The sequence below is a fragment of the Miniopterus schreibersii genome (assembly GCF_964146895.1).
Source record: "Miniopterus schreibersii genome assembly, chromosome: 3".
Lineage (NCBI taxonomy): Eukaryota > Metazoa > Chordata > Mammalia > Chiroptera > Miniopteridae > Miniopterus > Miniopterus schreibersii.
In genome coordinates, this window is record NC_138103.1 from 93515956 (window position 1) to 93538766 (window position 22811).

A 22811-nucleotide genomic window follows, 5' to 3' on the forward strand; every position below is an offset into this window, starting at 1 on the left:
CTGTCGCCTTTCCTGTAGGGCTGAGAGGAGGGGGCGCCGCTCAGGCTCAGGCTGAGGCTCAGTGGTTGGACTCGGCATGAGAGGGGTCAGCCTCCGAAGGGGATGCTCTCGTGTCTGTGGGCACTAAGTTAGCGTCTGCAAGGCCACTGCTACCGAGTGTATCTCTGCCAAGGTGTGGTGTCCACAGTCGGGGCAGACTGCTCCCTGGCGGGGTCTCAGTGACCCACAGCCTGGCTCCCCATACGGTATTTCATTGGGAGAGGTGGAATTCCTATTAAAAGCAAGGCTTTATTACAACAAATAAGACTCAGCTCTGACACTCTTAACTTTGTATTTAAATAAGGTGTGTGATTTTTAAAGGTTGAGAAATGTCAAAATAAGGGCTAATTGGGTCCTTTCCTTCTCCATTTAAAATTCTTAATAACCATTTCATTGAACTCTGTGTTTTTACTCTCCTCCTCCATGGTTGACTAGAGCTAGCACATTGTCAGTCTTTAGGCCATGTGTGTGTGTGTGTATAACACATGTACATGGTTCGGACATTTGGGGATTTCAGAGCAGCTAAGCCTCAAAAGTCCCACAGGAGGGTTTCACACAGGCCTGGACATTCCACTTTCACCACATGCCGCCGTCCTCCTTTGAATCCTTTACTCCTCCTGACCTGCCCCTGGCTCCCCATCCAGGAGCCGCTGCAGACAGACCCCTTCTGCTCGTGCGGGAGTGTGCACACCAGCTGCGGGAGTCCCACGAGACCCTCCCTCCAGATCAGATGGGAGTCCTTTCTCTTTCTCCGGACGTGACCAGCGCCCAGACTTGATCTCTTTGAAGCGATCTCCTGCCTGACCCCTACCATCTGGTTTCCTTGAGCAGTTTGCATCGACCCTTAAGCTTGCTCATTAAACACCTTCTTTGGCATCTGTAGCTCCTGCAACTTTTACAGCTTTGGTTTGGGTACAGGCTGCTTCCAACAGAGCCTGAAGGTACAAAATCTCAGGTTAGTACATCAGGAGGGAAGAAAAAGAATTAGCAACAAAGTCCTAAGATTTTCATGCTGTTTAGAGTGATTTGTCTGCAGTCTTAGGTAGGATGCGGGGCCATATTCTTCGAAGTAGTCCTTTTTTCTAATAACACGTCTTAGGTTGCTTTTTAAAAAGTATACACCAAAGTATAGAGAAAACAAACAGGGACTGAGAACTTCACTGTTCAGATAAAACTTTTTGGTGTTAATGGAAAATATATGCATGCTTATGAAATTCAAACAGTGTAGGATGATTAAAACAATGAACCGAGAGCCTTTATACATTAATATTAATATACACATATTTACCCGGAAGGATAGTGAAACACAAGAGGTTCTGCACTTAGAGGTTTTTCACGCTATGTGTCTTGGAGATAGTTTGATACCAGCTCATGAAGGTTTCCTTCACCTTTGGTATATCACCTGCAAAGTAGTCCATTGTGTGGACACTGATCATTTATTTATCCTCTGTGGAGATACACTGCTTGTTTTTAATTTTTATGTGCAGTGAGTCTGCAGTGTACATCCTTGCACATACAGTTTCTTCCATGTGTACCTGTTGGATAACTTAATACAGATAGCAGGATTACTGGAACAAAGGAAACATGCATTGTAAATTCGATAAACACTGCTATATTGTCCCTAAGAAAGGCTGTACAAGTTTACACTCCCAACAAGAGTGCTGAAGGGCCATAGTCTATGGACATGCACCAATATTTAAATAATTGTTTTTACCCCTTTGGAAATTATTTTGCTCTGAGCTCCATCCTCATGTGGCAGCCACCTGCCTGCCGCCTGCTCTTCCTGGACGTCTGATGCGTATCTCCGGTGATAGGCAGACGTGCTAATAGAGCCCTTGATTTCCTGCCGTCACTGCCAAACCTGCTCCTGCTCATTTTCTCCTCAGTTATGCGCACCATCATCTCCCCGGTGACTCAGGCTAAAACACTGGGCGTAATCCTTGGTTCCTTCGATGGTTCTTTCTTAACTCTTAACCCATCAGCAGGCTGGCACTCTGTCAGATCAGACCACTGGTGAACACTTCCACCGTTTCCACCTGGTTTCCACCAGCATTACCTTTGGGGTAGACCATTGCTGGGGAAAACTGGAACTGCATTTCTGTTATTGTATTTGTAGAGTCCTCTCCCTACATAGTAGGCAGAGTAAATTGTTAAAAATGCTCCTCAGATCATATATGCAGACTAAAACCCTCCAAGGGCTTTCCATTTCAATTAGATTAAAACCCAGGCTCCTCTGACCCTGCTTGTCTTCCTGGCCTCCTTTCCTGTCATCCACGATCTTCTCTCTGTCTCTTGAACACTTGAAGCTCATTTCAACCTCAGGGGTTTTTGCTTTTCCTTTTCTCTTTGTCTGGAACAGGCTTCTCCTAGATCTTTGTCATGGCCAGTTCTTCGGGTCTCAACTCCAGTGTCACCCACATCACTCTTTAGCTCACTGTCTTGCTAGATTTTCTCTGCAACACATCACTACATTACTTTTCTTATTCATTTACTTATTTAAAATTTAGAATTTTTGTTCTGTTGGGTACTGATTTTTCAACATCTTGGCTAGTGCCTGGCACTTGAGCCTATTCCTGGGATTTTATTTTGCACCGTTGCCCTGTCTTTTGTTCTTCATTACAATTTAGTTTTAGTTACTGTAGCATCATAATAAGTTCAAATGCTTGTAAGACCAAGCTTTCTCTGCCCTAACTCCCTCACCTCTTTCATAATTTTCCTAGCTATTATATGTTTATTTTTCCAGAGGAACTTTCTAAAAGTGCTCCTTGTGGGTATTTTAATTGGGTTCACATTGAATTTATAGATTAATTTTGAGGGGGGGAAAAATCATTGAATCTCTTTGTCTAAAAGCAAGTGAGGCTTTTCCCTTAACTTAAAATATTCTTCTAGTCCCTCAATAGATTTTTTTAAAAAAAACTTTAAAATATAGAATTTTGAACATACACAAAAGTAAAGATACTCTAACTATATAGCCATAATACCATTATTATACCCCAAAAAACCTAACAATATTTCTTTATCAATAATTTTAAAGTTATCCTCTAATGGTCAGCCATGTTTCTTATTGAATATTAATATATCAAAGTTTAAAAAATTATTCTTAGTTTCTATTGAAAATGGGATACTGGTTTCCATTGGATTTTTCAAATAGTTATCTTTGTATATATTAAAACTAACAATTTTCATATATTAACTTTGTAATCTGTCACCTCGTTGAAATTTCTTCCTGTGTTTAGACTTTCCTAGTCTTCTCCTGCCTGCGGTTGCAGGGTTCTGGAATCTGGGCTGTGAGTCCACGCACACCTGCCATGGGCAGGGTTTGGACGTGGTGCATTGAGGCTGAAGGGAACCCACACAGGTCATTAGATCCCAGAGATCATTTGGGAATTCATTTGAGACATAAAAATAGACAAAACCATACACACACACTTACAATGAACAAGAAATTCATCAGCAAGTCCACACTAAGTCAGCCAGTTTCAAGAAAGCCTTCCGATGCTGGAGATCCCAGCAAGATCAGACCCATCAGTGAAGGCGCCCAGGAGGTGAGGGCGGAGTCTGGCCGGAGACGCAGGAGCGTGCTCGGCCTGCAGGTGCACATCAGCGCTTCCTCACGGGGCCCCTCTGGGCCGCAGGTGCTGAGCCCTCAGCTCTGTTATGGGTCTTTAGAAAGGTCGCCATGCGTATAATCTGTTATGTACCTTTTCCGCTGGGGTTTGGAGTAGCACCTCGAAATCAAATGAATTCATATTTCGGGAGGAAAATATAGGAATTTACAAGAGTAGGATGAAGAAAGACTCCAAATGACCTCAAGACAGTTCAGATCAGGCAGTTTTATTGTCAAGTGCTTTACAAAACAAACTCACTTATCAGAGCTCTTTCGATCTGGGAGCTGCAAATAGGAACTGGGGACCCATGTAAGCAAAGGCCCTGGTGAGACTAGACAGTTCCCCTGGGGAGATAGTAAAGAGATTGGCAGGGCTGCCCCCCTTCTCATGGGATCGGCTGCCATTGAATTAGTTGATCTCCGTAGAACATGCCAGAACCTTAGGCTCGCTAACAGCCCTAATAGCCCGTGCTTCCTAATGCCCCTTATTCTCCTCGCCCCTGCCCCTCCCCAACCTTGTAGCCAAACCCGAGGGATTGGGTGCTGAGCCTCTGGACCCCTTTTCCTGGCCAGGTGACTGGGGCTGGTGCTGGATGTACTGAGCAGGCCGCATGCTGAGTGCTGGGACATCCAGGGACTGACTAGCAGACTGTCTTCTCACTCCTCGGGGAACCACTCCGAGGGAGGAGGCGGTGATTACCTCTCAGGCCCCCCCTTTCTTTTCTCAGTGTAGATTAAATGAATATACTGCAAAGTTGGGGTAATATTTGCTCTGCTTTAGGGAATGAGGTTTCCTCTGAGCAGAGCAGGGGTAGTTAGCTGGGTCACAGCAAGGCAGAGCTACTCTCTCAGCAGTTTCTGTTGAGTTGACAGGCCTCCCTGGGGTAATTAGCATTTCCGATTACCCAGGCAGCAGATCCTGTGTGTGGACTGGCCGGGGCCTGGGAGCGCATGGCCCAGCATCTGTGGGATTCAGGATGGACTTGTCTAGACCCATTTCTAGATGCAGCCACATCCCATATGAGGTATGTTGCTGTACAAGCGAAACTGTGGGTCGGGCCAGCCAGCCCTCACCATGCATGTGGTGTGTCTAATAAAACCAATTAAACGTAATGCTGTGAAATTTAGTCCTACAGCCCCACCCCTTCTGCTGAATTCTGCTGAGCCCTGTCGTGGTTGATTGTATCCCGAGTGGAGCACCTCCCTTCTCCTCCCTGAAGCTACAGGTTAGGGGTTCTTCTCTGGTGCTCTGCTCTCTGGGCAGGGAGACTTCTGGAAGGTGATGATGTTCTCTCCTTGTGCATCTAGTTCATCTTCATCTCTTCCAAAGGAGGGCAAAAGTTCCAGTAGTCAGTGCAGAGGCGTCTCTTGGTGGGGTCTTGGCTTCAAAGTCCATCCTTAGAAAGGAGATCGGGAAATTTCTACAGGCCCGTCTGAACTATTTATTTAGGTGCTGGCAAACTCATCAGAATGTCGCTCAGGTCATTTGAAACGCTGTCCCACGGCCCCACACTTAGTCATCCCCTGACTTTTGAAGAGAGCCAAGCGTCAGAGATAACTCTGGTAAAAATATCATTTGGGATCAGAAATGAGTTCGACTCCTGTGTGCAGATTCCTGAGGTGGCTGCAGTGAAGTAAGATGCTGTGAGAGCATCTGTGGTCTCCCAGCTGGAAAGAGCAGTCGGATGGGGTTGTGTTTCTGCTGGGTCCCAAACGACGCTGGCAAGCTCTAATATCATGACGCTCCAGTTTGCTCATTTGTTAAATGGAAATAACTCATAGAGTTGCTGACCACCTTGCAAAGTGCCTAACACACTGCCCAGTGCCTGGGATGTGGCAGTAGAGGCTTGGGGTATGCTTAGTGCAGTGCTACCTGGGATAATGGTGGTGGAATGGTGCCCAGGACATTCCTTTCCTGGGGCTGCCATAACAATTGGGTGCCTTAAAACAACAGATATTTATTTTCTCCCAATTCTGGAGGCCAGATGTCCAAACTCAAAGTGTTGGCAGGCCTGGGCTGCCTCAGAAGGCACTGGGGGAGAATCTTCGCTTGCTTCTTGTAGCTCTGGTGGCTGTACACCTTCTGGCTGGGTGGCATCACTCCAGTCTCTGCTCTCGTGGTCCCATTGCTTCCTCCTCTCTTCTGTGTCTTCTCTGTGTGTCCTGGTCTAATCTCCCCCTGCCTTGCAATTGTAAGGATGTGTGAGATTACATTTTAGGGCCCACCCAGATAATTCAGGGTACGTGCCTCTTCTCAAGATCCTTAATCACACCTGCAAAGACCCAATGTTTTACCGAATGAGGTAACACTCACAGGTGTCCGTGGTTGGGATGTGGACATATCTTTTGGGGGCCACAGTCTAGCCCACTACGCTCAGTAAATGCTACCTGTGGTGGTGGCAATGATGACAATGACAATACAAATCAGTAAAGAAGTGTAGGCAAGTCTAAGGGCTTGGGGGAAGTGCTCAGGGTGGCGCCAAAGAGGGGATTGGGCTCAGGCCTGACTTGGTTTCCTGCCCTTCACTGCATTTTGGACAGCCCTGTGGGTCCATAGCTCTGACACCCTTCTGCCTGGGTTTGTTGGGCTTCTGGACCAGCTCACGGCAGCCAGGACACTGAGGCCTGTGCCTGCCCTCAGCCCAGTTGCCCACCTCCCCTGTGAGGCACGTGGACCTTCTGTGAGGGCTCAGCATGATGACATTTCCAGCAGGCCCATTTCCTACATCCAGCCTGGCTGAGAGGAGCTGTGATGCTGAGCAGGATCCAGTGATTTCATCCACATAATCACCAGCCGCCCCCCCAGGCCTTCAGGATGTGCCGCTTACGTCCAGGCCAAGGGAGGCAGCATTTTCCCCAGGCCTTTCCCCCAGGCCGCTGCTGGGGTGGCACCCTTTCCAGCCTGGAATGCTGCTGTTCTCCAGGCCCTGCTTGGCTCAGGTTTGACAGCTTTGATTTTTCTTAATTTCAGGGTGGGAAGGGGCAGCTTTGGGTCTAGCAGGGGGCTTGGTGTGCAAGTGAAAGCCCTGGTTGAGAGGATGCGGATGGCAGGGGTCTGCTGTGGAGTTAATGGTTGCTCCAGTAGGGGTGGGGGAGAGTGGGCCGAGTGGGCTTTTGGTGTGAGGTTTTTTGTGTGCGTTTTTTTCCGTTTCCTTCACTGATGAAGCTTTGGGCCTGGCCATTCTTTTACAACCCCCAGCAGAGAGCTCAGAAGCCGGGAATTGCTTTCTTAGCAAAGTCCATATGGAACTGCAGAGAAATTGCTCTCCAGGTTGCTAGCTCATTCCTCCCACACAAATCAGTGAAGGGACAGGCGTTCAGGAGACCTGGATGCTGGTCCCACTGTGGCCCTTATGGTCAGAAAACTTTGAGGAAGTTGCTTACGTGCTCTGAGTGTCAGATTCAGAGATGCAAAAGCTAACTCCAGCCTGCTGCCCAGGCTCATCAGAGGAGCAGACAGGGTCTTGCCTAGGAAGGCCCATTTTGAAACCAAATCAAAACCACATAACTGCATCGGATTAAATATTGTTTTTAAGGACTAGGTGGGCAACTCCTAAACAATGCTTTCATAATGATGGTAACATTTAAAATGTTAAAAACAAAAACAATGCTCGTAGAATGTGAAAAGCCAGAAGTGACATAGGGTGTCTTGGCTGACGTGAGCTCATAAAGGGCAAGGGTATGTCTTTTGCATTTTCTTGTATTTTCGACTCTACAGTATCCAGCATGTAGGATTTGCTCCTTAAATGCCAAATGACTCAGTGGTCACCTGGTCCATCCTGCTGTCTTACCTGTAAGATGAAAGAGACTGGGCACTTCTATCACGTGCTCTGGTGGCCCTTTCCCCAAGCACCCCTGCTCTTCCACATGCCTGCCCAGGCTGTGCCCTCCAGCTAGAGTGCCTTTATTTTATTTTATGTTTTGTTATGTTATTTTATTTTATTTTTGCATACAATAGATTCCATTTATTCTTCAGAATCCACCTTGAATGCTGGGTGCTCAGAGAAGCATTCTCTGGCCTCTTAGGCCAAGTTGGTTCCCTCCTTCCCAGGTGCTACCTTGGGCCGGGCTAAGGTGAGGAGGGTGAGGCCCTTCCCTTAGACACAGAATGAAAGAGCACCAACATATGCATTAATCAAGAGAAGTGATATTTTAATGCAATATTTAAAAAAAAAATAAATGTAATGCAAAAAATCTACCTTGAACTAAATATCAACATTTGGAAATAAAGACAAAATCTGACCTTGTCTTACATGACTCAGCCTCACTCACCTTCACCTGTCCCAGCCCTGTCCACAGATCTTGTCTTTATTGGAAAATTGACATTTTTTCATCATGCTTTTTTGCACTAATTTTGATTTTATAAAACACTTAATTAGTCTTGAGTACTGGGTTTTTTGAAGCCCCTTAAATGTTGTGCTGGAGGCCCTGGACACTCCCTTGGCATACATCACCCAAGGTGCCCGTGTCTCTGCAGGGACCTTGAGCTCTTTGAGGGCAAGCATAGTGTCTTTTTATTTGGGTGCAATAGGGACTTGTTGGGCCTCTTTGGTCATCCTTTGCTTTCAGCTGCCTCCCATCGTGAGATCCTGCCCAATCTAACGTCAAAAGAAATTGGTGAAGGGTGTGAATTTTACTGAAGATTTCAGTGCAATGAGACATCTTCTCATTGTCTTCTCCAGAGCCCTTCTCTCCTGCCAGATGTCTTATCTCTCCTTGTCCTTCATTTTATTTCCACATTCCTGAGCAAAACAATGCCCAACTACTATTATTCCTTAAGATTTCCTCTTGAGTGGCGGTGGTGATGGTGATAGTGGGAAGACAGTCTTAGGTAATCATACTTCCCCAGAGACACAAGGCCTGGCACCCAGAGGGGCTCAGTGAGTGACTGATGAATGAGGGGGTGAGTGAGTGAATGAATGAGCAGACAAAGCCCATGTGCAGCAAAGGGGATTCTCTTAGGAGACTAAGTTTAAGGGGCTCTGGCAAGTTGCAGCGTTTCTCTCACTGCTTTCTTTCAACAAGAGGTACATTTCCCTTAGAAACTTGTACTGTGAAGTGTATTAGCCTCAACCTCTCCCTTCCTCGTGATTTGTCCCCAGTTCTGGGCTCTTTTTACCCACAAGCTCTGACCAGAGAGGCAAGTGTGGGTCTCCTGAGTCAGCCTACACCCTGTGTTGGGGAAGGTCTTTATTCAGCTCACCTCTCAGGGGCCAGAGTGATCCTGCTTGATGGTCCCAGGAGCATCCAGAACAAGACTGGATATTACAGTGCAATTGTGTTCACAGGGGCATAACTCTGCTGGGTCTCAGGGAAATGGGTCCTTTATTAAGTATAACACAGGCATTGTCAGTGTTTGCAGACTATGAAGCAATTCATTGATAAAGTTTAGAAAATAGAGTATTGAGAAGATAAAACAATCACCTGAACTCTTGCCCCTGGAGGTAATCACTGTTAACATTTCTTTGTATTCTCTTTCAGACTTTCTTCTGTTTTTCTTTGCAGAAGATGGTGATCCTCAAGGTGGGGAAGGTGGGAAAGAGCCTGTCCTATCTCCTGATCTATTCCTCTGGCACCACCCCATGGGCAGGAGGAGGGGGACACTGGCATGGATGGAGCCCCTGTGAGCTGCCTCTGGGGTGATGAGAGGCCTCTGAGATTTCTCTGTTCCAAGTCAAGGAGCCTGAAGACCTTTGAACCCTGTTAGGGTGCTCTGTGCCGTGCCCAGCACCTCCAGGTTTACAGCCTGGAAGCAAGTCTTTGCCTCCTTCCCTGTTTCTTTAGATTGTGTCTCACCAGCAGGAGCTGTGTGTGTGTTGGGATCGTAGATTTTATTAGGCTCAGACCTTGTTTTGGAAACATTGAAAGGAAGGGGGCCGGCTCAGCCCTCTGTGTGTGCCGAGTGCTGACCACTTTGCATAGGTCATTTCATTTACTCCTCACAACCACAAAGGCAGTGTGGGTTATTATGATCCCTGTATGATAAAGGAGGAGCCCAGGAGATTCAGCAGGTGGCCCAGGGTGACACAAAGACCACCTGCAGAGACCGAGAGCAGTCCTGGGTCCTCTGCCTTCAGAGCCCAAGCTGCTTGCTGTCCCATCCTTCCTCCCACCCTGGTTTGTCCCAGGGCTGGGATGGTAGAAGGATAATTTATCTGGGCTTGGAGAATTTTCTATTCTCTCAATAGAGAAGACCTGCTCCTGAACATCCCCTGGCTTTGGGCTTTGGTACTGTGTTGTAGGCACAGGTTGCTGTTTTCACTGATCCATTCACTGATATTTGTAAGTGCCTAGTGTGCTCCAAGCACTGGCCTGCCACTAGGGATGGGCAGCAAAGTGATGTGAGGTCCCCCCTTCAGAGGGTTTATATTCTGGAAGGGCAGACAGACAAGTCAATGCCCTGGACTGTGGTAGGAGCAATGGTAGAGAGGCCTGGGGCAGAGAGAGGGCATCGAAATGCAAAGCAGCCTAGAAGGTGGGTGGTGGTTAGGGATGCTTCCCACAGAAAGCCATTTTTGAGCTGAATTTTGAAGGCATGGAGGCGTCACACAGCATGAAGTGTCCAGGAAACCACAGACCACACGTGATTCATTATGGCTAAAACTGAGGGTGAAGAGTGAGGGGTGAAGGACGTCATCTGGAGGGCTCAGAACTGCCAGATTAGAAAGAAGGCGGGGTGATACATGAACAAGTCTGAATGTAACCCCCCAACCTTGGGCGTCTTGGAAGGATTTTGAGGATCAGCACTTTGACTTCTGAGTGGAGGCCAGTCGGAGGGGGACAGACTGGAGGCGAGAGTCTGTCGCAGCGGGGAAGTGATTTGGCCCAAAGGCCAGCAGGCAGAGGCAGTGGACGTGGAGGGGATGCGTGCGGCAGGCTGGGAGGAAGACGCCACACGGAGGCAGCGGGTGAGCTCCTCTCGGGGTGAGGAGGAGACGGAGAGAGCAGAGATGATGCCTGACTTGGGGCTTGGGCCGGAGTGGATGGTGGGGCCTTTCAGCAGAAAGGAGGAAACAGAGAAAGGTGGAGGCCAAGCTTGGAAAGGAAAGGCCTGGTAGACCGGGAGGGGGAGGATCTGGAGGCCCATGAGTTAAACAGATGTTTCCAATGGTTGGAAATCTCGGATTTGAAGACCTTGCTTTGATCCCCCTACCCTTGTTTCCTTCCTATGTTCCTGCTGCTCTTTGCCCCCCCCACCTCCAGCTGTCAGTCCTTTTACTCAGATGGCCACTGGCCCCATTTTTCTGTGTACTTTATTTAAACCAGGGTAGCTGCCTTCACTGTAAAGCCCTGACAATATCCCCAACATCCCTGGGAAGGGGAATTTTATGTTCTCCCCATTTTATAGATAAGGAAACTAAGCCCCCCGCAAAAAAAATTTTTTTTTAAGCTGCTATATATCAGGGAAGGGTGAACCCATTGTCCAGCCAAGGAGGGGAGAAGGGATAGGGGAGGGGACATGAGCACGGTGATCAGCTCATCCTAGTTTGCCAGGATTGTCCCACATCCCAGGAAACACTGCAGACCTTGGCAGACCTGGATGGTTGGTCACCTTAGGTTGGTTGGAGAAAAGGGAAGGAGGAAGATATGCTCTCAGGTTGGTCTCCTGTCTCCCAGGGGGGCTACAGGGCTATAGGCTCCCAGTCCCTCTGGCCTTGGGACACAGTAGCCAGGTCACACACAGGCTGCCTCTGAGACTGATATGCTTCTTATGCCAGAGGCCCCTGCCATCTGAGCCTGGAGTCCCCGGCCCTTGGAAAAGTGGTACAGACCTAGTACTGAGCACACAGTACATCCTTTATAAATATTTGCCCAGTGACTGCGCCCAGGGATACATGGAAAAGGGGCAGAGCTGACGTGGAGCGTTTCCTCTTCACCAGCTCAATGGCAGCCTTCTGGTGCACACACAGATGTCTTCTGCTCACCATCCCTCCTGAAGCCCCCAAGATGAAAGCCTTCTTCCTGGCTTACTTAGAAAACCAGTACCTGTTCTAATCTCCCCATGCAGGACCACCAGTGCCCGAGGCAGCTTTGATGTCACAGTTGCATCTGGGAACCCAACGCTCGCCCTCTCTCACATTTGGAAACCATGGACATAAGGAGCAGATGTTCTTCTAATAATGAGAAGACGTGCAGGCGCTGACACATGAGAATAGTTTCCAGTCCTAAGTTAATTAGCAAGCTGGGGAGCCCAGATAAATAAAGCTTTCTGTCTCCTTTCCTGGAGCCTAAAATATCTGATCTGGAGGTTCCCTCCCGTTTTCCCCCTCCTCCCCAACATCAGGATTTGGGGAAGCGATTAAGTGCCTGGCAACGTGTGTGTACAGAACTGCCTTCCCAGCGGCCACATGGCCTGTGTTCCTACAGAAACTCCAGCCCGGACACACAGTCAGTTCTCCGTGACTAGCTGCTGGTTATCTGTCTCTCCCCATCCTAACCTTGGCTTATATGTTTTTCACATTAACTTTCTCATGGACTTTATCACAGCATTACTAGGAGTAGCGAGAGGGTAAGAGTTAAGGAGTACTACATGCCAAGCCCTCTCTTAGTGGCCTTGTTTTGGTCTCATTAATTTTCAAGCAATCCCATGAAGGAGACATCCCTGTTTTCCCTATTATACAGATAGGAAATGCAAGTCTTAGACAAGTTAAGCTGTTAAGTGGGGAATCGAATTTGAAGCCCAGTTTGTCTAATGGCAAGGCCCAAGGCCCTCATCAATGAATGAACTTTAGAGTGCAGCAAATTCAAATCTTCCCTTATTTTAAAGGTGTCTCTCTTAGTCAGCTCAGGTTGCCATAAAAAAATACCATAAATGAGGCCACTTACCCAGCATTCATTTCTCACAGTTCTGGAGGCTGGGATGTCTAAGATCAGGGTGCCAGCAGATTCGGTGCCTAGTGAGGGCTCTCTTCCAGGTTTGCAGACAGCCATCTTCTCCTTACGTCCTCACATGGCCTTTCCTTTGTGCATGAGGGGAGAAAGACAGAGGTACCTCCTGTCTCTTCCTTCTTTTATAAGGGCATTGGTTCCTTCAATACCTGATCTAACCCTCATTACCTCCCAAAGGCCCTACCTCCAAGTACCATCACATTGGGGTTAGGGCTTCAGCACATGAATTTTGCAGGGACCCGACCATTCCGTCCGTGCAGTGTCTAAGCAAAACCCTTCTTTGAAGTGGGACTTTTCATTGACACGTGTTGGCTGACAATAAATCTAGGAGCTGACCTAGCTTCCCAACTCCCGGATTCCACTTTTCACTCTAGCTTATTAGCCGTCTCTTTTCTCCCCTTTTCCCACTCTTCAAAAATGCGCTACTGATCTTCTGTCTTCTCTTTGAGAAACGTTGTTTTCAAGCAGATTGAACAGTCGCTGGAGAAGGCCCAACAGATTATTTCAAAATTTATTCCAGTTAATTTATTAAACACAGAAGATCCTGTGTTTCTTTGTAAAATTATAATACTCAGAGTTTGAGACTTGGAGTTCAATGAGCATGTTCCTCTGGCTGATGGTGTGTTTACTGAATATCAGTGGCTGTCGCTAACCATGCTTTGAAACAAGAGACATGTGTTTTTAATAGAATTGCAAGTTTTATGCCTTGTTAAAAATACCAACATGGATACTGGCTAGAGGAATGAGGCTAGATCTCAAAGAGCAGCTATGGATTCTCTTCTTAGGCTACTGGGACAGGGGAGGGGAGCTGAGGAAGGACAGCCTGTGCCCTCACATTCGCTTTATTTCAGATGGGTGGCCCTCCCTGTTCTCCTTAGGACATGACCACTGCCACCAGCTGGCCTTCTCAGCCCCACCCATATGTGGGATAGCAGTGGGCTCCATCCTTTCTGAACGGAAGTGTGTATTTCCAGAGAAGCTTTTTCCTTAGTTGTGAAGAGCATCCATTGGATTTTTGGGAAAGCCTAAATTACAGGGTGCTCTAAGAGAAATGCAGCCCTTATTACTTAAAGAGATACTTTCTGAACCCTAGGACCAGGGCGAGGGCCTGACCCCACACACACAGGATAGCTGGCAGTGCTCACATTCCCCAAAGCAGCGCCCATCCCTAAAGGGATGCCTTGAAGTTCTTTAACTTCAGTTTTCAATACAGTGTGTGTTCCTTTTTTCTGATTGTAAAAGAAATACCTGTATAAACATGAAGTAAATTTTCGTCAATAATTTCACCACCCATAGATACTGTTATTTTCAAGACATTTCTTTTCAGTCTTGTTTCCGATGTGTTTGTAGATCTGTATATAGAGTATTTACAGAATTGAGCACATCTCTACAGTTTCGAATACTGCTCCCCCCACCTAACCACACATTGTGTGCATCTTTCCATGTCATTAAAGAGCCTTCAAGTGTGTTTTTTTAAGTGAATGCGTAATACTCCTTCCAATGATGCACCACAATGGATTTGCCCAACTGTTCTTTTTCTCAAATGTTTGACTGCAGATTTTTCCTATTATAGAACTCACTGCGACATTCATGTCCTTTACTCTTAATTACATGAAATGTTTCTTTTGTTTGAGGTACTGCTTTTTCCCCCACGTTAAATGATGGATGTTCTAGCAGAAGAACTGCCCTGACCCCAATTAAGGAACCACGTACTGTTTTTTAAAGAGGACCAGATTTTAAAAATAAAATAGGAAGTGAGAAAGCGGGAGAGAATGTTCGAGAACAATGTTCATACACCACTTCTCTATGTAAACCTAAATTATATTGTGTGGGTTAAGGATATACATTAATGAGTTTGCAATTTATTCCCAAGAAAGCCTGTTTTTGCATACAGGAAAGAACTAGAAAGTAATATATGGAAGAATATAATAAGGTGGAAAACTATATGGTGGATGAACATGTACTAAGGAGACAGTAAAAGAAGAGAAAATCCTGACATTTTTCTGGCACCATTAAACACTTTTGGAGAGAGGGGATTTGCGGTTGATCTTTAAGAGTATCTGGGATTTAAAAAGATAGAAAGCTACGTTGTCTTGAGCCCTTACAATGTGCCTGGGATTTTATACATATCATCGACTTTTTCCTTACAATGGCCCTACCAATTTGTTGTTAAAGTAAATGAATGCTTGCAAAAACTATTCAGTATAAACAGATTATAGATTTATACAATATAAAATTGGAAATATTTGCAGGTACAATATGATTTAAATAGGCACAGGATAATAAATGTTTTAAAAACAGATGAAATCAAGGCAAAGGAAAAATATGGACAGGAGGAAGGTGAGCTCTATGAAGGAAGGATTCTTCACCTGTTTTGTTCACTGATGGATCCCACACAGCTGCATTAATGATAGCATTCAATAGATGTTCGATAAATATGTGTCGAATGAGTGAGTGAATGAGTGAGTGAAAAGGGTAGGTAAGATGTGTGCCATATGGTCCTGCATACATTACTAGTGGTCAGATGCAGTTTTGCCTCTGAGCCTCCTTATAGACAAAGCATGTAGGGTAACATGGTCAGAAATCACCTTAATTTCTAAATAAAGAAGAGGTTTAGCGGGCAGTGGGACGGGATTTGACCAGGCTATGTCTGGGAAAAGTGAGGAGTCAGTTCCAAGGAGCAGGACTGCCATGGGCAGCAGTTAGAAGGGCCAGCCGGTGAGTTTGCATGGCAGGCAAGGGCCTTCATCAGGGGGACGTGTGGGGAGCGAAGAGGAGCCTCCTGAGAGGGCGCAGGAGCGAGCTGTAAGAGAGCCCGGGCAGAAGGCAGATTTCTTTAAAAGCAAAATAAGCCCATCATTTGCTTCCCAGACCTAAAAAGAAACCTTCTGTTATGGACTGAATCATGTACCCCCAAATTCGTGTGTTGAAGCCCTCACCCCTAATGTGGCAACTTGGAAATAGGGTCTTGAAAGAGTTGATTAAAATGAAATGAAGTAATAAGGGAGGGAACCTAATCTGATAGGACCGGTGTCCTTCACGAGCAGAGGAAGAGACACCAGGGATCTCTCTTTCCAAGAGTACATAGAGAAAGGCCATGTGAGGACACAGTGAGAAGGTGGCTTCTGCAGGCCAAGTGTCTTCTAGGTTGTCGTCCTTAATCTTGGGCTTTCAGCCTCCAGAACTGTGAGAACATACATTTCTGTTGTTTAAGCCACCAGTCTGGTATTTGTTATGGCAGCCTGGGCTGGCTAATACACTCTCCAAACATCACAACGTTTTTTGTTTTTAGAAGAGAATTTTCATATTTAGAAGAGAAACATCACCCATTTGTCTTCATGTATCTGGGAATGATGGCAGCTCATGGTGGCCCTTGTTCTCAGTTCTCAGAGGGATATAATGATACCAGGCTGGGTGCAGGGAAGGGCATGCTCAGACAGTTTGAACCAACCAAGTTCAATCTCTTCAATTTTGGTCTGGCATTTTTCACTGTATCTTTTGCAACCTATTTATCTAAGTCCCTGGCCCCCCATGTCCCCTCCCTGTCCCACTGTGAGCACAGATATAACTTACCCACAATTATGAATTAAAATTGCACATCATGGGGTAGATGGTGGGGGACAGCGGCAGTCACTGCATACCCCTCATTTACGGCATCTGGTCCAAACCATAACTGGCCCATGGGAAGCTGGTGTCCTAGGGGAGGGGCCACGTGGCAGGACCAGGGGCATGTGTTTTTCTTTGGCTGTTCTGGGCTTGGATTCTGTTTATTATTTCTCAACTAACTTCTGCGCCCCCAAATCTATTTTTAAGGCAAAATTGTTGCTTCTGTTTTGTCATAGAGGAAATACTATATCTGAAAATCATTATCTGTAATGTTGGGCTGCCATGTACAGGGTGTGCGCTGATGGAGTCAGGGGAACAAGAAGCACTCCACGAGAACCGTGCACCATGGTGCGCCTATGTCTGGGCTTTCTCCCGACAGCATGTCAAGGCCATTGGGGGTCACCTACAGCTCTGACCTAACCTCATGCTTCTTTGATGAGACATTGAGGGAAGCCTTCAGCTTGGATCTTTTTCTTCCAACCTTCATTTTCTAAACTCGTGTCCTGATGGCCTTAGTAACTTTCCCTGATTATTTCTAAATGATTATGATAAAATGATAATAGGGATTCCACCATGTTTTCCAAGAAGCTATAGGAATAACTGCACTCATTCCATTCCATCTTCTTTTTTAAAATATGTTTTTATTTTAAACATATTTTTATATGTTTAAAGGAGGGAGGGAGGGAGAGGGAGAGAGAGAGAGAAACATCCATGAAAGAGGAACATCGATCGACTGCCTTCCACATGGCCCCCACTGGGGATCGAGCCCGCAACCCAGGCGTGTGCCCTGACCAGGAATTCAACTGTCAACCTCTGGGTGCATGGGTCGGTGCTCAACCACTGAGCATCACCAGCCAAGCTCCATTCCATCTTTTAAAATCATGAGCGTTTAGGCAGTAATAAGACCTAGAACATTTTAACTATTTTGCTCTCCCTCCTTTTACTGAGGTATCATTGACACGTAGCACTGTATACATTTAAGATGTACAGCATACTGATTTGACTGACTTATGTATATTGTGAAATGATTACTGCAATAAGTATAGTTAACATCTGTCAGCTCATATAGATACAAAAAAGAAAAGAAAAATGTTTTTCTTTTGATGAGAACTCTCAGGATTTACTCTGTTAACTTTTACATGTACCACTTCTTTTGCTTTTAAAGAAAGTATATAGTGATTGGGGGAAATAAGTCTTGCAATGGAGAACCATTCTTAACTTGCACTGCTATTAAACAGCTGATGGCTCTTCTTTCCCTCGATGTTTTAGTCTTCCCTTTTAAAGAAGCCAATGTGAAAAACCTATGCCAAGCTGCTATGGGTTTATATCTTCCTGAATTTTTCACAGGATTCTCTCTGCACACTCTGTGTTTGAAAAACAATCAATCAATCAGTCTATCAGATAAACAAACCCAGGATGTCAACGTGACAGAACAAAATTATTAATAGGATGTGTTTCTGTGTTCCCAGCCTTACCCCCACTTGCCCTCCCTCCCTTCCCTGAAGGCTTTCAGGATGTCCATCAGCAGGTGAATCTGGGTAGAGGGATCTGAGTTTGCCCTTTTGGCTGAAACAGGAATCAGCAGGGTTCAACCCTGTGGCTTTGCACCAGAATAGGCAATGCATCCTAATTAAAGAGCAGATGATGTACACACACACTACTAAACCAGAAAGTGTACTGTCCCCAGAGATACTCGTGTGTGTGTGTGTGTGTGTGTGCGCGCGCGCGCTGCGGGGTGGGAAGGAGAGTAAAAAAAAGAAGGTCTTTTGGCTCTTGCCTGGGGTGCAGTTTTCCTTGAGCTCTTGGAGAGAGTCTCAAGCAGAAGCAAGCTGTGCTTGACTATGGACACGCCTGAAACCAGGAGTGGTTTAAAGGATGGTGCTGAGGCCGCACACAAACCAGAGGGTGTGCAGCAAAAGTGTTTCCTTGGGGCTAACGGCCTCACCCCGATGCTATGAGTACGGGCAAGGAGTGGGTCATTCCTGGACCATGACCCGGGGCCTGGGATCTGGCTACAGCTGAAAGCCTTTGACCATGAACAAGCCACATCTCATCTTCAAGCCTGTGTGTTGTCCTCTGCCAAACGAGCTGGTGGACACTGTGAGCTTTCGGGCCACATTGAGCTCCAGGAGGCCAGGTGCAGCCCATCTGTTATTACCCGTGGCTGGAGCAGGTGAGGGGCATCTGCAGCTGGCCCACAGGCTTTCCTTGGTGGATCTGAACCTCTTCAGTCCGCCGCCCAAGCACCGGCTGCAGTTCTCAGAGGCACCAGCCTCAGAAAGACAGGTCTGCCCTTTGTGTCCTTTAGAGAAGGAACAACAAATAGACAACACTTGGAACCTTTGAGTCTGAAGTCAGTGATTAACTTGTGTTCTTCAGGAACTGTACGTGGTGACTTGAAGGAGAAAGTGTGCAGTGAGCTGAGGCAAGGCTGGGAGTGATCAGCGTGGCATCTTGCTCCGGACTGCAGGGCCCTGACTTGTCTTGGACACGGTAAGGTCCAGGGGCTTGCAGGGATCAGCCCGAAAACCAGGAGGCCCGAGAAGCACTTGCAGGTGCCTGTGAAGGGGACCTATGCAAGACAACCCTGGTTATCTATTGCTGCGGCACAGTCCATTCCCCACCTAGTGGCTTACAAGAGCAATCATTCGATTGTGATTCTTTGAGCCAGGAATTTTGAGCAGAATTTAGTTGGGCAATTTTCTGCTCCACGTGGACTGGGGTTCCTCAGTGGGATTCAGTGGTTGGGCTGGTCTGGAGGGTCCAGGAAGGCTTTACTCTTGTGTCAGAACCTTGTCAGTGAAGTGTTGGAAGGCTAGGGTCCTCTGGGGCCCTGGGATGGATGGCTGGGCCTCTCTCTCTCCTTCTCTGCTATAGTCCCAGGGCTTCTTCCTCTCCATCTGGTCTCTCTATGTGTCTCTTGCCAGGTTGCCAGATTTCTTATCTGACGGTTCTGGTTCCAGGACCCCGAGAGAGAGGAGGCAGAAATTGCTAACCCTCTTAAAGGCCAGGACAGGCCTGGAACAGCCACACTCTGCCGTGTCTTGTTGACTGAAGTAGTCACGGAGTAGCTTAGATACTCTTGGTCACGGAGTAGCTTAGATCCAACAGGATGGAGGTAGAGACTTACTCAATAGGGGAGTGCATGTGTGCACAGAAAGGGAGGGAACTGAAGTGCCCATCTTTGGGAATAAGCTACTACAAGGCCCCCTTGGCAGAATTTGGAAGGATTTGGAGTCTGGGGTCCCCTCAGCAGTAATGATGCCCAGAGAGCCTTCATGGCTGCAAAAGTGTCAGCCTAACTGTCCCTCAATATCAAACCTCCTCTGGTTCCAGGAGTGAGATGTGACCAGCATGATGAACCCTCTTTGCTTCTTATCTCCAGGAAACCATCCTGACTCTGATCTGGCCACATCCAGCCCCAGAATTCCTCACCCATCCTCTCTCAGGGAGAGTGAAATGGTGTGGAATACGAGTACTAACTCTGATGGACTCCTAGTGGCTTCCTAGAGCACAATGTTGAGGAGGATCCTGAAACCACGTCAAGGCTCAGGGCTACAGTGTATTGGTCATGTCTGTGTTGGACCGAGGAGTAGATTTATTCTAATTCTAGGTCTGACCATGCCATGCTCTTACCGGAAGGGAGACAGGTGTATTAATTAGTCTCTAAACTTGCCATGTGTTTTCCCACCTGCCCCCATTTGCAGGGCTCATTGCCTTCTCAGTGGTTGCCTGCAACTTGCCTGGCCTTCAAGGTCTGCCTCCTCCCACAAGCTTTGCTTGACGGCCCTAGTTTCTGGATTTCTATAACTTAGGCTGAGGGAGTTTCTACCGTTAGATACTGCCATGCATTGTTAATTATCTTTACATACTAATTATTCCTAATTAGGCTATTAGATAATTGAAGTCAAGGTCAGGTTCTTATACACCTTGGTATCCTTTCTTCAGTTGGTGTTTCTCCTGGCAGTGACTTAAGACAAGCACCAGAAGAGGATTTGAATATACTGTTGAATCTGTATTTCCCTGTGAACAGGCATTGGTGGTTGAAATGGGTTAATACCCCCAGGCTCAACTCAGTGGGCTTTGCCAAGGGAGGTTGCCTGGGTCAAGGGTAGCCAGCCAGGACCAAAGCAGAGCTGTTGGTCAGGTAGCCTCAGGTGCCAATTCTGGCTGAGGCCTGTGCTGCTGCTCAAGTAATTCCTGACAGCGTGTTCATGGGCTCCACGTGTTTAAGCTTCCATGGCCCTTGCTGTTGCCTGTTGTTTGAATTATCAGTCTGAAAATGCTTAAGTTAATATTCTGGTAGGTGGAGGGGGGATGTCTAAAGACCCCAGAGAGGGAAATAGTGTGGTGGAGGAGGAAGGAGATGCTTTCGGAGGTCTTGTGGGAATGGAAACTGGTGGTTAAGGGTCCCTGATTTTCAACCTCACCCCCCCACCCCAGGAAAGAGTGTGCTCCTTCTTGCCTCTGGAGGGTTCATGTTTATTGGCACTTAGCTCCCATATCTGGAGCTTAAAACTGAGAAAGTGGAGTTGGCAGAATTCCTTTGAGTTGTGCATTGCTGTGTCTGGGTTCATCTGTCTAGGCATATAAAATCTCTCTAGACAAACATGAAGAATGTGCTACTTTATTTCCAATACATATACCTGACATACCTGGGAAGGTCATAGCTCTGCAAGTGTGCCCCATAAGTAAGTCACCCTTCTTCCTGGTCCAGCGAGTCTGTGATCCCCCAGCATCTCCATGGAATTACCTCGTGTACATCCAAATATGATCAAGATATATTTTATGATCAGTAAGATACAGGGGCAGTTGATGTTATTCATAATATTTTGGAAGCTGGGTGAGATCTTAAAGTGTATTCAGAATCATCAAGGCATCAAAGGAACATGGAATTATGTGCAGCCCAGTCATAAGGTTGAATTTCATTTTATTGTCTTTGTGATCATTGGTCATCTAAATATTGTTTACTAGAAAAGCCACTTAGAGAATTTGTTTTAGCGATTGCCAAGAACAGCCGCAATAACAACTATAATTTTTCGAGGGTTCACTTGATACCAGGTGTTGTGTGGTATGCTTTATGTATTCATGATCTCGTGTCATCTTTCTGGATCAATGGGAGTTTCTGATGCTACCATTAAGAAATAAACATCATAAAAGGGATGCTTCCTACACCTTGTTTTGTGGGTTTGCATGGCTTGAATAAAGTAACTCCTGGAAAGGAAGATTCTTGGCTATGATGCAGCTGGTGTTAACTGACCACCTGTGTTCTGTTCTCCCAGCCTGTGCAGAGCTCTGCAGGTCATGTGGTGGAAGCCATTCTTCCCGTCTTTCTTTGCCCTTCATTCTTGCCCACATTAGATTGGGGTCTACCTACATATGGATTTGGCACATCTCCCCAAACTAGCTGCCTCTCCCACTTCCATTCATGTTGGACATAATGAGAGATAGAACTAACCCCTCTCTTCTGTCTTTTGAAGAAGATGTACTTTACACTGCTTAGAAAGGATCGGTTGTGAATTTATAGTTACTGAATGCTGATTCACATTTAACCATCTGTTTAAAAATGTACCCGGATTTGTTTTAATTATGTATGATAAGAGATGCAGACACAGAAATGACTGTCGTGATGGAAGTTTATATGCACAGATCCCTGGAGACAGGAGGCACACAGTGCAGGGCCACCTGGGGAAGCACCAGGGTGGATCAGGAGGCAGAAAGAAGGAGAGCAAAGGGAAAGGTGGGTCTAAGTCTTTATTGTGATTTTCTCTGGAAGGAATGGGTGAGGTGTGGGGTAAGCAGCCTTAGGACTGACTAATTTGAATAAGTTCAAGAGCTTCAAGGTGTAAGGACTGGCCCAGGTTGCCTGGAACAATTGCAGTGATTAGGTCCTGGGGTGATGAGGGCAGGGAACAAAAGGAGATAGTTGGGAACGTGGACTCTGGATTGGTTGCTCTGCATATGAAAGGGGTGTTGTGCACGGGTTGTTTTGCTATCCATGAGAATCTACAGCCCTGGGGATAGTCTCTCTCAAGTCAGCAAGTCCCAGATGCCAGAGCATCAAGAATAGAAAAATTAAAAAATGTAGTTAATGCGCCACCCTTTAAAGTTTTTACCCAGGAGATAATAAACACGTATCAAGTGCTAGCTGTGTGTCTGGCCTTTGTGATTCTAGGGCTAGTGCAGTCCTTGAGACAGTCCTGGGCATGGGGTGGCCCTCGGTGATGTTTGTTACAATAGTGCTGAATGAACGCTCCCCACTTGAGCCTGGAGTACATAGAAGTGCCGAAAACGCCGCCTCCACTCTCAGAATGTAAGTCTAACTGGAGAAAGCAATACATAAATATATTTATTATAGCACAATAATTGCCATTACTGAAAGCCACAGTCATCTCCAAACCTACTCCTCCTGGAGTCCCTGCTGCCGGAGAGCCACCTCATGGTGTGCCCGCCACTGGAGCCAGCACTTGAGTGACCCTTGCTCCTCCTTGGCCCTCCTCCTTACCCCTTACCCCTCAGCATTCAAGTCTTGCCCAGTCCACCTTCCAAAGCTATCGCCACATTCATTTCCACTGACTGCAGAGAGAGATGCCATGTGGTTTCGCCGGAGGAACACCCCCCCCCCCAGCTCTCCCACATGCTGCTCCCAGGGGCCTGGCTGGAGTCAGAG

The 22811-nt window shown here is 46.7% G+C and overlaps 1 protein-coding gene across 2 annotated transcripts in view; it reads left to right on the top strand.

Moving 5' to 3' along the window:
* The window catches only part of PDZD2 (PDZ domain containing 2), a 295568-nt gene that overhangs the window by 32044 nt on the left and 240713 nt on the right, over window positions 1-22811 (top strand). Inside the window, exon 1 of one of the 2 annotated variants that reach the window (XM_081131388.1) lies at window positions 18543-18634. The exons of the other annotated variant lie outside the window; for it this stretch is intronic. The gene's annotated coding sequence lies outside the window, so the exon portion shown is untranslated. Of the gene's footprint in view, window positions 1-18542; window positions 18635-22811 lie in introns of those variants that run through there. 2 annotated transcript variants of the gene reach the window in all.